A 14,745-nucleotide genomic window follows, 5' to 3' on the forward strand; every position below is an offset into this window, starting at 1 on the left:
CATTTGCTTTAACTGCTCCATGTCCAAGAGCAAAGTTCAGAGTTCTTCTGATGTCCACTTGGATCTTTTCTTTCTTTCCTGTCTTTTTCATGAATGAAGTTCTTGATGTCCTCCCACAGCCCATCAGGTCTTCTGGCATTAGTGTTCAATGTAGCAAATCTGTTCTTGCGATGTTCTAGAAATTCAGGTAGGATATACTCAGGGTTATATTTTGGCTTTTGTGGACCTGTTTAATTATCTTTAATATCAACTTGAACTTACATATAAGCAATTGCTGGTCTGTCCCACAGTCAGTCCCTGGCCTTCTGGATACTAATATTGAGCTTTTCCATTATTTCTTCCCAGAGATGTAGTCAATTTGATTTGATCTGGCAAAAGTCTATGTCTACAGTAGCCATGTATGTTGTTGATAAAAAGGTTTTGCAATGAAGAAGTTGGCAGTCTGCCAAATTCTATCATGCAAATCCCCTCTGTGTCTGTCATCAAGGCCCTATTTTCCACTACTGTTCCTTCCTCTTTGTTTCCAAATTTTGAATTCCATTGCCAGTAATTATCCCTGCTATTTGATTGCACGTTTGATCATTTTCAGTCGAAAAATTTGGTGTGATTATTCACTTTTTCCATCACCAGCATTAATGGCTAGTGTGTAAATTTGAATAAAGGTTGTGCTAACTGGTTTTCCTTGCATGAATATAAATATTATATTCCTATCACAGACAGGATTGTGCTCGAAAGATCTTGAATGTTCCTTTTTGAAGATGAATGCAGCACCATTCTTCTTGAATCAATCATCCCTGGCATAGTAAATTAAACCATATCACTGGCTCAAATGACCAACACCAGTCCATTTTGACTCTCTCATGCCTAGCATAGTAATCTTTATGCATTTCATTTCACTTTTGTTGACTTCCAATCTTCCTAGATTTACACTTATCATCTATTCCGTGTTCTAATTATTAATACATGTTTGCAGCTGTTTCTTCTCATTTTGAGTCATGCCTCACTGGCAATGAGGTCCTGAGAGCTTTATTACCACCCACACCATTGTGGTCCACTCTGCTCTGGAGAGGCAGGCCTTCCCCAGTTGTATTCTGCCCGAGGAGCTCGTCTTCCGGCACTCTCTATCATGGTGTACTGAGGCCCTCCCTAAGGTTACCAGCGGCTAATCTCTCAGAAGTAGACAGCCTATTCCTTCTTCACAGATTATTCTTAGTCTGGAAGCTCCGCTGAAATCTGTTCACCTTGGGTGAACCTGCTGGTACTTAAAACACCAGTGACGTAACATCCAGCATCCCACCAAGCACCACGGTATGGCAACCTGACAGACACGTTGTGGGAAACTCACGGCTAGGTCGCTGCTGTGTGCGTACCAGACTGTGTCTCTGTGGGAAGGGGAGGAGAAATGCATCCAGCCTTGCTACTTGTGGCTGCGGAGTCTGAGTGGCACGATGGAAATGACTACTGTGCTGAAGGGTGACCTTTAGGAACCGTAGTTAACGTCCCTACCTAGTGAAGCTACAGAATACCCAAAACAAAGAAAAGACCTTAAAAGCAGCCCGAGATAAAAAGCAATGCATTATTCACAAAAGAAGGAATTAGACTTGCAGCAGATTTCTTAACAGCCACAAGGAAACCCAAATGATAGTGAAGTTGTCTCCTTCTATGCATCTCCATGTGCATCACACCACGGTTCAAAATAGCAAAGAGATGAAAACAACCTAAGTACCATCAGCACAGGGCTGGATAACAAGCCACGGCGTGAGCCGCACAGTGGGATGCTGTGCGACGGGATGAGGATGAAGCCGCCAAACACCTTATACAGTGGATAAACTTGGAGAATTAAGTGACTGCTTTTTTCAAAAGCCAAGAAAAGGTTTATACCCTGAAAGAAACAATCTTTTTTTAAAAAAATCATTTTATTGGGGCTCATACAACTCTTATCACAATCCATCCATCCATCCATTGTGTCAAGCACATTTGTACATTTGTTGCCATCATCATTCTCAAAACATGTTCTTTCTACTTGAGCCCTTGGTATCAGCTCCTCATTTTCCCCCTCCCTCATGAATTCTTGATAATTTATAAATTATTATTATTTTGTCATGTCTTAACACTATCTGACATCTCCCTTCACCCACTTTTCTGTTGTCCGTCCCCCCGGGAGGGGGTTATATGTAGATTCTTGTGATCGGTTCCCCCTTTCTACCCCACCTTCCCTCCACCCTCCCGGTATTGCCACTCTCACCACTGGTCCTGAGGGGTTTATCTGTGCTGGATTCCCTGTGTTTCCAGTTCCTATCTGTACCAGTGTACATCCTCTGGTCTAGCCAGACTTGCAAGGTAGAATTGGGATCATGATACTGGGGAGGGGGGCGGAAGCATTAAAGAACTAGAGGAAAGTTTTATATTTCGTCATTGCTACAGTGTGCCCTGACTGGCTCGTCTCCTCCCTGTGACCCTTCTGTAAGGGGATGTCCATTGCCTACAGAAGGGCTTTGGGTCTCCACTCCGCACTCCCCCTCATTGACAATGATATGATTTTTTGTTGAAAGAAACATTCTTTGAGTGTTACCAGGATCAAGTAGGAGGGGAGGGAAAAGAACTGACTAGAAAATAGATATATATATATTTGTATATTAGTTTGGGTTGGAGGGAAATGCACGATACAATAAGAAGGAGATGAGCACAACATGACTAAAGCAAAAGGAGAATTGAGCAGTGCACAAGAGTTACAGCGAGCAAAGGTAAACACTGAGATGCACCCAGTCCTGCAATGTCAGTCATCACTAACCATCATTTATGAGTGGATACACAGGTGGACATACAAGCGGAACAGGTATGGGCAGGCAAACAGGACCACACCCACCCACATGCGTGGGTTTGGCAGAGGCGATGTCTACACATGCATATTTGTGTATGCTATCAATATATCCATGTAGATAGCAGAGCATATATGGGACAGAGTTGTGAAAACGTCTTAGCCGTAACCAAATATCTTTTTTTTTTTTTTTCCGTAACCAAATATCTTAAGGGAATGAGTCACTTGGGCTTTTAAAGATTTAGGACTCTAGTCTGAGGGGGGCAGCCAAGTCAACTGACATAACATTGCTCACAAACCTGATGTTCTACATTGTACTTGCGAGAGCAGCAGTTCGGGTCTTAAAAGCTAGTCAGTGGCTGTCTAAGATGCACCGATTGGTCTCTCCCTGTCTGGAGGAAGAACATCAGAGCCTCGGGGAAACAATTAGGCAGTGGATCACTCACATCGTCGCCTCCACACTCTGACATAAGAAGAACTGGATGGAGCCCCACTCCCACTCCGACCATTCTGAAAGCGATCACAATGGAAGGCTATGGACGCAGAGAGAAAACAAAACCCCAAATCATAAAAGAGACCTGACTTACTGTTCTGATAGAGGCTGGTGGGACCCCTGAGCCTATGGCCAGTAGACACACCTCAAGGCCGGGACCGAGCCCCGCTCCCATGGATCACCTTGCAGCCAAACCACAGGGAGGCAGAAAGTGGACCACAGCACTGGTGAGGAGCCTATGTCTCTGAACAATTACCCAGACAAGACCAAGAGGGCAGCATTTGCTCAATACAAAGTTCATAGGGCAGGAAGGAGCAGGGAAAAGGGATGAATGGACATGGAAACCCAGGGAGGAAGAGGAAGAGGAAGAGGGACATTCAAGGGACAGCAACTGTTGTGAAACAAAACCCAACTCCCTGCCACCAAACCAATTCTGACGTCTAGCAGCCCTGCTAGGGTAGAACAGGGTAGAACTGCCCCTGTGGGTTTCCAACACGGTGATTCTTTATAGGAGTAGAGATCCCTGGCCGCATAGGGGGTACAAATTGGACTGCAAACTGTAAGGTCAGCAGTTTGAAACCACCAGCTGTTCTGCAGGAGAAAGATGAGGCTTTCTACTCCTCAAAAGAGTTACAGTCTCGGAAACCCCGAGACAGTTCTACCCTGCCCTATGGGGTTGCTATGAGTCAGAATCAACTTGATAGCAGTGGCTTTGGCAGTGCTGAAACAAAGTGTGTCTAAATTGCTGGATGGAGAACTGATTTGCTCTGTAAACTTTCACTCAAACCATGAAAAAGAGAAAGGGAGTGGGGGAGGGGGAGGAAGTATAGTCAATAAAGTACTGTGGTGTACATGCACGGGTAGTTACAAACAGCAATGGAATACAATAGAAATCACAGAAATGGTCCCCCCCACACAGGAAGACTTGGCTTTTGCCAGAGGTGGCATTTTAGAACATGGGGAAAGAAAGCCAATCCAACACAAAGTGCTAGGACAATTGACCGACCCTAATTTAATTTGTTGCTAGGTACCACCAAGTCAGTTTCTACTCCTCGCGACCCTGTGTAGCGACCCCATGTCCAACAGAAGAAAACCGGCCTGGCCCTGCGCCAGGCTCACAGCTGTTCTGTGTGAGCCCGTTGCTACAGCCGCCGTGTCCGTGCACCTGGTTGAGGGTCTTCCTCTTTTCAGCTGTCTAACGAACTAACCCCCAAGGGGCACAGATACAGTATCAAATCAAGGTGGACTAAAGATTGTGATATTAAGGCAAAACTTAAAACTTTAAGAAAGCAATAGAGGAGGGCCTCTTTAGGACCTTGGAATCACTCTCACCAACACTTGGCCCCATCATCCGATGAATCTAATGGGTGTCAAATGTTATCTCACTGTGATCTCGATCTCCACGTCCATGACTCGACTGTTGAAGTTGAACAACTTTTCATAGTTGTTCAAGTTTTCAAGTTTTTTTGCCATTCATGTTTTCATGACTGAAATACTTGTTCACACATTTCCCCATTGTTCCTTATCTCCTTATCTTAATGATTGCGATACCTTCTCCCAAGTTATGTCTTAGCTAGCTTATGTTCTTCCAGGGTATGGGATAAACGGATGTTAACTTTAATTCAGTCAAATTATCCTTTAAGTTTAGTGCTTTTTATGTCCTCAGAAATCATTTCCCACCTCTTTCGAGTCACATGGAAACTACCCCTAAGGAAATGACGTGCAGGCATGCAGGCGACACACCTGGCTTGCTGAAAACCAAGAAGATTTGAAGCACTTATTGATGAAGATGGAGGAATATAGCCTTCAGTGTAAACGCCGACTCAAGGTGCTAGAAAACCAACCCCAGACTAGCTGTCATGGAGTCAGTCCGGACCGCAGGGCAGCTGGAGACTTCAAATTGCTCCCTTGCTGTTTGCAGCTCGCATTGCCGTCCACGCCGCCATCAGGGCCCTTCACAGCTCGAGGGAAGGAAAACCGCAAGACTGGTGCTGAATTGGGAGTCAGGGCTGCTGAGCCAGTGGAAGACAACGCTTGGCAGCGAGGAAACAACAACCCAAAGTCACTGGAACACCTGTCGGCTCCGGCTTCCGAACATCCAGTTCAGTCACATCTGAGCTGGATTCTCTGACTATCTCCACCACAATGCCTGCACCCTGAAATAAGGATGGGAGTGCAGAATGGGTGATGGGGCCCACCTCAGAGGACTGTTGAGAAAGGCGAGCTGATTGATGCGTTTGCAGGCTAGCACTTCATCCAGCGCAGGGACAAGTGTGCCTAGTGTGAGCTACTAGTATCGTCGTTCTTCACACACCGAGCATTTGTGGGGTTCTCTCAGGCCCGAGGGGGAAACTGTCTTTGAATAATCAAAGGCCAGTCATGGAAAAGTGATGGTGAAGACATCGATGCACATTTGAAATAAATGGGTGAAGATTACCTGTAAGTGTGCACGTGTGTGTGCATTTGTGTGCGTGTGTGCGGCAGGGTTCTTCTTGCTAAGAAACCACACGTTTCTCTAAGGCTTCTTGCTGATGCCTCATAGACTTCGTTCTAGCATCTACATCACCCAACTCAGTCAGTGTATGGATACCTTCCCCTCCCTGTGGGGAGAAACCAGGGGGTTTCTCTCCTGGGTCCTTTAAGCATCCCATCATAGCCGTGTAAACATGAACATCTTATTGAAACTTTCTGATCATACCATTCAAATCATGGTGCTCCCTGACCTGTCCAATTTCTCTAAAAGATAATGCATCTTCATGGGTTCCCATCTCGGCTCTTCTCTGAGCTGCCGAGGTTGTGTGGGGAACTGGGTCACAGATCTATATGTACGGATCACCGTCTGGTCACCTTCAGGCTGGCTCTTGGGTTGGACCTTCAGGGACTAGGAGTACTGGTACTCAAAAGGGCAAAGGGCAGGAGGAATCAACCTTGGTCACCTCTTGCCGATGGCACACATTGGCTGGGAATGGACCAAAAGGTCAGAAGTGGAATGGACATTGGTACAGAGCAGAGAGAGAGAGAGAGAGAAGGCAGGCATGGGTTAGGACAGCGGTTCTCAACCTTCCTAATGCCGCGACTCCCAATACAGTTCCTAATACAGTTCCTCATGTTGTGCTGACCCCCAACCATAAAATTATTTTTGCTGCTACTTCATCACTGTCATTTTGCTACTGTTATGAATCAGGCGACCCCTATGAAAGGATCGTTTGACCCCCAAAGGGGTTGCGACCCACAGGTTGAGAAACACTGACTCAAACAAATGAGGAAACTGAACAAGTAACTTGCCCAAGGTCAAGGAGCCAGCAACTGGTTTGAGTAAGGGACTATCTCTGAAATCCATGTTGTCAATCACGGTATCACTCAATGAGCACATACTAGGACTTTGGGCAAGACTTACGTTTTGCAAGCTGTCGTGGAGGCTCCACTGAACTTTCAACTGGTGAAATATGACTTGGAGACTCCCAGGGAATTTCTGCTGAGTATCCCCTTCCTTAAGAAATGCGCCCCGTTTTCATGCAGGAGGCTCCCCACACTAGTAGCTGCATCTGAACACAGCCTGCTTGGAGACGATTGGGTCTCCATGGAAACACAGCTTCCAAGGACGCCTGCTCTCTGAGGAGCAGGCTTTCAATCTCTGAGAATTCAGTCCCAGTAAAATGTCGGGACTGTAGGGCACCACATTACACAGCAGAGTTCAGGCGGTATGGATTAGTGGTTGGGGTTTGCCGTCAGGCAGGCCTGCCTCTGCTGTTTACCAAATGAACACTCTAACCAGCTGTTTACTCTCTGCATTCCGGGGTTTACATCTACGAAATAGGGAGGACAACAGCTTTAATCTCTTAGGTTTGTTCTCAGTATGAAATCCTTCAGCACAACCTAAGTGTTAGCAATTATGAAGTTATTCTTCCCTCATCTCCCCAATGAGGCCTGGTGGAGCGATGGTTAAGTGCTCAACTACAATCTAAAATGTGGGTGGTTCGAACCCACCAGTCACCCCGTGGGAGCAATACATTGCCTCCTGCTTCTGTGAAGATTGCAGCTGTTCTACTCTGTTCTATAGCGATCGATCAACTCTATGGCGATGAGTTTCTCATCGCCCCATTGCCTTCCAGATGCCCTTGACCCTAACATTGGGGTCATCAACTCATCCTGGTGTGCCTGGGATGTTCCCTGTTTTTAGTACTTAAGCTTCCGTGTGTGGGATGGATGGCTGGCCTCACTCCCTGTGTTAGTCCGGGTTGACTACAGAAACAAATTCATTGACACACGTGCTTAAGAGAGAGCTTTATATCACAGAGAAATTGCATATTGAGAAAACACCCCAGTCCAGATCAAGTTCATAAGTCTGATATTAGCCCATGTGTTTGATCCTAGTTCATGAATTCCTCTTTAGACTCACACAGCACATGGAACAATGCCAAATGCAGGAAGATCACAGGCTGGTGGATGGGAAGTCTTGTGAATCCAGTGGCAGTAGAAGCATCTCAGCACTGGTGTGGGTCTCCTCATGGCTCCTCCAGCTCCAGGGCTCTGGTTGCTATCAGTGTGGCTCCATGTGGCTTGTCAACAGGAAGGTCAAGCACAGAGAGAGAGAGAGTTCCCAGAATCCCCATGAGCAGGACTCGCCTATATGGAGGGATCAATCAGGTGGCGATCTGATTGACAGGCTAGACTCCACCCCTTCATTCTTTTATCATGTTGACATGACATTGTGTAACTAACACACTCCCCAACACTGCCTCCTAACAGAGATGTGGTAACAGTCCAGACAAGATGGTTGTTTGAGGCTGAGGCTTATACACAACCTAAAACTGTGAGAGCTCTGTGCTCGGTGGATGCAGGATGCAGGATGATGGCTCAGAGGCACAGAAGCTTCACTGACACCAAATGTGAGCCAATCAACTGTGTCAGCCCTCGGGGGCAACACGTTTCATAGGCACCCCTGCTCACTACCCTCAGCGTTTAGAAGCGGGCTGAGTCAATAACGAGCCCCCAAAACACCAAATACATTACAGTGCAGCCCGCCGGGAGCTGCTTGTTTCAAGCAATCTCTATGGCAACCACATAAATCAGTTGATTTCTTAAGGTCATGCGTGAAGAGCGAGGCTAAAAACAAAACAAACAAACAAAAACTCACTGCCATCAGGTCCGCGCCACACTGGCTTGATTTAAATCAAGGTCTGGGATGACTGAGGAGAAGGCCCTGCCTCTGGAGGCCCCCCACCACCCACCACCCTGGAAATGAGATTCCTGTCTTGAGAATCATTCATTCAGAAGTCACGGCTTGGTGAAGGATTGATTATCTGTCCTTAGAGAACACCACCCACCTCCAGGGAGGCCCCTACACACAGCCTGGGCCAGGGCAATCGCTGAAAGTTCTCCTGGTTCTCAGAGAGGGGACCAGCAGGGGGCGTCGTTTCAGAACATAGGAGAAGGTATCTTGTTTGTTGGGTGTCCACGGCAGATGGGTCTGCTAGCAGGGAACGTGAACTGGCTATGTCCTGAGCTGGATCCATTTGGGGCTCTGCCCGAGATGAAATGTCAGCTCCAGGCTGGGGCTCCTGCTGTGGCATCCACTGGGCCGGTTGGGCTACTTTGCTAGTTCTGAGACTTGGGGCAAGTGAGTCCCACTTTCCTCATCCCTAAAATGAGGATAATATTAGGGTAGTTGTGAGGATTATAGACCCTATTGAGTTGAGATAGTTAATGTTTATTGTACCAACCTGGCCAATAAACACATGTGGGTGAGCCTCGCCTTTCTAGTTCTCAGGTCTCTTGCTTTGTGATGGTCAGACTAGGGTGCAGCTGCCTTAGCCAGTTCCCTGCTTCAGCAGGCAAGGCTTACTTCCTGCAAGACATCCCTGAGGAAAAGCCACATGGACCTACCCCAATGCATCCCTGGGTGCTGGAGCAGCCGTGTGGAGATCCCTGTCAGCACTGAGATGCTGACAGGTTCACTGATTCAGCTTTCCTCCTGCAGTTGGCATCATTGCGTGTGTTTTGTGAGATGGAGGAGGACTTTGTGGATCTGTGTTGGACATATGGGCTAATGTTGGACTTGTGGGCTTGGGCAGCACTGGCTTGGGCTGTTTTCTTGATGTGCACTACCTTTTATATAAAACTCTCCCTTATACACATGAGTTTCTGTGGATTTGTTTCTCTAATGTACCCAGACTAACACATGAGTATAAAGAAAATGCATGACAGGGGACTCAGTACAGTACGTATAGCCTAATGCTACTGTTTTATTATTGCCACTGGGCTCTGACATAAACACCCCCACACAACCTTGTTCCGAGTGGACAAACACCCCCTCAAGCCAACAGATGCAGAGACAAGGGGCCTGGCCAGCAGCAAGCATGCCGTCTTCACGTTAGCTACTGTTACGAAAGAGCTTTTCAATCATGGCCGGCTTCCTGCCTCTGGGGTCACGCAGCCACTAGGTGAAGACCAGGAGGCGCTGGCTGGAGAGATTCTGTGAGGCAACACACCTGGGGTGGGTGGTGGGGGGCAGGACTGCCTGTCCCCAGGGCACTAACTACCTGCAGTTCAATGCACGGGAAACCTCCACCGAGCCCAACTTGAGGGGAGGTCTGCACCATCACTGCCCGCAACCGCTTCAAAGACAGGAGACCAAAGCCAAACCAAACTCATGGCCATCAGCTCAATTCTGACTCACAGCGGAGAAGTTCCCCTGTGGGTTCCCGAGACCGTCGATCTTTACGGGAGCAGCCTCCCCTTTCTCTCCAAGAGCCACTTGTGGGTTCCTTCATAGCCCACCATGCTACTGCTACTGGGGCTTCCTTAAATGAAGCTAAGAATTACTGAGCCCTCAGAGCAGCGGTGCTCCACCTTCCTCATGCCGCAACCCTGGCATACAGTTCCTCATGGGGTGGGGACCCCCAGCCATAACATCATGTTCGTGGCTACGTCATTGCTGTGATTTTGCTACTGTGATGAACCGTCATGTAAATATCTGATAGGCGGGATGTATTTTCATGGTTACCAATTGAACATAATTAAAGCATAGTGATTCATCACAAAACATGTCATTATATATTGTGACATATTTAATTCTAATGACAAATCAATGACATTTTGTCTTGAAGCTGATGGGTAACAGTCTTCACACTGGGTACTCGTATGTGGGTGTATCTGCATGTGGGCGACCCTCCTGGAGATGGAGAGAGGAGCGGTGTCCTGGTTCCTAAGACCATCAGAAATAGGAGTTTTCCTGTGGTCCTACGCCTAAGACACCCCCCCCAGGGGTCGTGACCCACAGATTGAGAACCCCTGCCTTAGAAGAAGCGACTCCATACAATTGCTCAAGGCCAAGAGTCAGCAGTCTGAGAAGCCCTCCGGTTCCTGTACGTCACCTTCTTTCCAGGGTCAGCCTAAAATGCTAACTTCCTATTAACAGGCAGCTTTCCAATCTGCCATAGAAACCTGGTCCCCACACATGTGCCCAGCGTTGTCCCCAGCCAGTGGGAAGGGTGGGGACGAGAGGCCTGAAATAGCATCCATTGACCTACCTGCAACAGTTAACCTAGACAGCACAACAGGAAAGTGTGAGATGAAGCACGTTGCGGGCCCAGGACAGACCTGGTTCTCCAAGAGAGGAGCAGTGCTCAGTCCTGGCCAGCAGAAGGTGCTGTTTTCTGCCTGTCAGCCCTGGAGCACGGCTGCAGGCCCGCGGTGCCCCTCCAGGGTTCACAGCTCAGCAGATCCCCAGGCTGGGATTAGAGTGCTGAGAGTGAGTGGATGCAGGCAAGCAGAGTCAGATCCTGTCTTTTCTGCAAATGTCCATAGCTTGTTCATCTTGGGTTTTTCACACTAATTTTGAATATTACATCAAAATGTCCTGTCGTTTGATCACAAAGAGGTTTGGTTATTTTTGGCGGGGGGCATTATACCCCTTAAATGTTACTCCCAAGGTAAGGCCTTCACACTCATCCTTGTCCTGCGCTGGCAAACTTACCCCACTCGCTGCACCATCACGAAGTCAGGATTGGAGTTGGTCAGATGAGGTGTCGCGTTCCCTGGGCTGGCCCTCGCTTTCCTGTAAAGAGAATTACCGGTCAATTACAGGTAAAGGGGATTAATCCTGAGAACCCAAACCCCACAGCTAATGACTCACGCCTGACTTTTTCATCGCTAAGCCTTAATTTCCTCATCTCTGAATCGGCCAAGTCCCTCGAAGGGCCAGACCCTGTGCTCTGTCTGTCCTTTAGTTACAAGCCTGTTAAGTCTTTACAACAATCCTCCCTCAGAGCTAGCCTCCCACCCAGGGTGAAGAAGCAGGCACAGAGATTTTGCTCTTGTCTGAGGCGGCCCAGGCGCTGGTTCCAGCTCATGGTGGCCCTATCGCACAGGGTAGAACTGCTCTGTAGAGTCCCCCAGATTGTAAATCTTCATGAGGGCAGACAGCCTCAGCTCTCTCCAAAGAATCATCTGGCGGGTTCAAACCAGGGACCTTGGGGTTAGCAGCCCAATGCTTAGCCACTCAACCACTGGGGCTTCTTTGAAGAACCTAAGGATGTTGCTAAATAACCTCTAACGCACAGGAGAGACCTCACCCACACACTCCAACCACCACAAAGAATTATTCATCTCCAAATGGTAATAGTGGGGAGGTTGAGAAACCTCACTGAAATCTATATTCCAAGGCTAGGCAGTTAGCACTCCCAAGGGAGGAATTAGCACTTAGTGCTCCACAAGTATTGGAGCCTTGGTAGTGTAGTGGTTACCCGTTGGGTTGCGATCAGCATGGTCAGCAGTTCTAAACCACCAGCAGCTCCTCGGGAGAAAGAGTGGGCTTTCTACTCCCATAAACAGTTGTCGTCTTGGAAACCCTCAAGGAGTCGCTACGAGTCAGCATTGATTGGATGGCGGCGAGTTTGGTTTGGTTTGGCTTGCTCCACAAACAGTAGAGGTCAGGGTGCTTAGTAGAAGCGGCCACTATGGGGTTTACTTGGGTCTCAATGGCAGAGATGTCCGTGGTTATCCAGGGAAGCCACTTCCCCCAGGCTCAGCACCTTCCGCAGCAGTGTGGAGCCTGAGCGAGGGAGCCCGGGAGAGCACGCAGGAATTCTTTACTGAGCATCTGGGAAGGGCAAGGCCTCACTCGGGCAGTGGGCCACACACTGAGTCTGTCCAGAGGGCAGATGGAAACAACAAGCTCAGTCATCGTTCTGACACAGGCCGTGAAGCAGATGAACTGGGCTGCCGTCGGGAGCCAGAGGGCAGACCCCCATGGGGGAGGAACCCCAGGACCCCTCTGAGGGACATTTAAGCTGAGGCCTGGAAGAGAGCAGGAGGGCTGTAGGTAGAGGGGACAGCTGTATAGACGTCCCGAAGTGACCCGGGAGAGCCAGGCTGTGTGTGGGGAGGCAGGGGCAGCGGTGGGAGGGGGCAGAGCCACATGGGTAGGCAGGGCTGGGTAGGAAATGACCTATATAATGACCTATGCATTAGCACACATTAGGGAGCATGCTCTTAACTGAACCCAGCATTGCCATCAGAAAGTGACTTGTTTGGGGTCCCAGCCCAGTCCTGTGTGGGCGATGCCGTGTGACGGGGCAGCTCGCATGGGCAGGCAGGTGTGTCACCATTCTGCAGTCTCACACGATGCACCCTCCTTTGCCCAACCCCATGCCCATTGTGAAAGATGATGGCCCAGGCGATTTGACAGGCTCAGTCCTTAGTAGGCGGCATCAGTCATTGGGAACACCTGCTTGGGTCGTGAAGCTGTAGCGGGGAGTTCCCCACCCGCCTTCTTTCTGAATGCTGCTGCTGCTGGCTGACTCAGCCTGTGATACTTTCACTCCCTCTGAATCCCCATCCTGCCTCTTTCCTGAGTGTTCCCTGCCCCTTGTAATGATCCCCATTGAGGCCTATCTTCCGGGGAAGTGGGGAGCGGGGCGGGTAGGTGTGGTGATGGGTTGGGGCTGCTGCATCTGGTGGGGGGTGAGGTGGCAGTGGGGGCGAAATCCCTGAGTGGTGGCCAACACCCTGAAAGGTTGTAGATTCAAGTCCACCTAGGGGTACCCTGGAAAAGCAGCCATGGAAAACTCCATGGAGCTCCGCTCTCCCGACGCACACAGGCTGACCATGGGTTAGAATTGACTTCACATAACATTCATGGGACTCCCGGGCAGAGACGGACGTGATGACAAGGACAAGAGCTCGAGTGTGTATCGGGGGCTGGGGATCTGCTTGTGATCAAGGACAGCACTCCCACGCTAGGTTATGCTAATGAGTCACCCACTAGGACACCGGGGCTCCATTGCTCAGATGATAGGATAAATTCTATGAAGTAAAAGGCTCCGTGGGTAATAAGTTCAACACAGGTAAGCAGCCTTCCTTGATTGAGGACTTTTCAGAGTATTTATTATGCTCATGTGCATAGAAAAGGAACCCTGGTGGCGTAGTGGTTATGAATTGAGCTGCGATCCTCAAGGTCCAGAGTTCAAAACCACCAGCTGCTCCTCAGAAGAAAGATGAGGCTTTCTACTCTCATAAACAGTGACAGCTGAGGGAATTCACAAGGGCAATTCTGCCCTGTTCTATAGGGTTTCTATGAGTCACCATCAACTCGATGGCAGTGAGTTTGGTTTGGGTTGGGGCATGTAAATCTCCACTGAGGAGAGAGACAAAATTGTCTTAATTATCCTTTGAAGAGCATCTTAAAAGCTAGTGTTTGAAGGCGCGTGCACCAGGAAGCGCCCTCCTAAAGCTAGCTCATAGCCAGATCCAGGAGGAGTGTTCAGCCTGGATCCACCGTGTCTTTAACCCGCTGCTGTCTGTCAACAAGAACTCAGGGACCCCAAGTGTGACAGTGTAGAAGTGTGCTCCAGAGGGTCTCAGTGGCTGTTTTAAAATTTTTTATGGAGCTATATTTAACATATCATACAATAGTTGAATCGTATCAAGAGGAGTTGTGCAACCGTCTTCGCCATCAACTTTGGAAAGTTCGCTTCCTTTTTGAACCCATGCATTGATGTTGATCCCTCATTTCCCCCTGCCATGCCCCAAGATAATCACTAACCTGGCTACTGCCTTCATAAATCCAGCCATCCCTGTTTCTTTATACAGATAAACACATAAAACAAGGAATAAGCATTGACTATATAAAGCAAGTAAAGGCCTCAATCTAAGAGAAAGTAGAGGATATTTAAAATGTAGAATGACTTCACATCGGGTCCAGAGGGAGATCAAATGACAGATGTGGCATTCCAGCCTAAGGACAACGACTGAAATCCATGTTACGATGCTTCTTGTCTGGCATGTTCCTAGCTTACCGTGCATTGGGGATTCACCATGGACTTAATCCACATAGGTACCTTGCAAATGGATTTTAGGCTGATGGTATCATCCATAGTTTTCACAAACTAGGTGTTTAGAACATAGGCAATGGCCCCATTCCCTCCTCCAG

At 48.4% G+C, this 14,745-nt stretch overlaps 1 protein-coding gene across 1 annotated transcript in view; it reads right to left on the minus strand.

The window, feature by feature from the left end:
- Window positions 1-11,364, minus strand: part of ABHD6 (abhydrolase domain containing 6, acylglycerol lipase) — an 84,591-nt gene extending 73,227 nt beyond the window's left edge. The window contains exon 1 of the mRNA XM_045289838.1: window positions 11,290-11,364. The gene's annotated coding sequence lies outside the window, so the exon portion shown is untranslated. The remainder of the gene's footprint in view (window positions 1-11,289) is intronic.
- Between the last annotated feature and the right edge of the window lie 3,381 nt (window positions 11,365-14,745).

The sequence above is a fragment of the Echinops telfairi genome, unplaced genomic scaffold (genome assembly GCF_000313985.2).
Source record: "Echinops telfairi isolate 266 unplaced genomic scaffold, ASM31398v2 ScPeMD7_31;HRSCAF=116, whole genome shotgun sequence".
Lineage (NCBI taxonomy): Eukaryota > Metazoa > Chordata > Mammalia > Afrosoricida > Tenrecidae > Echinops > Echinops telfairi.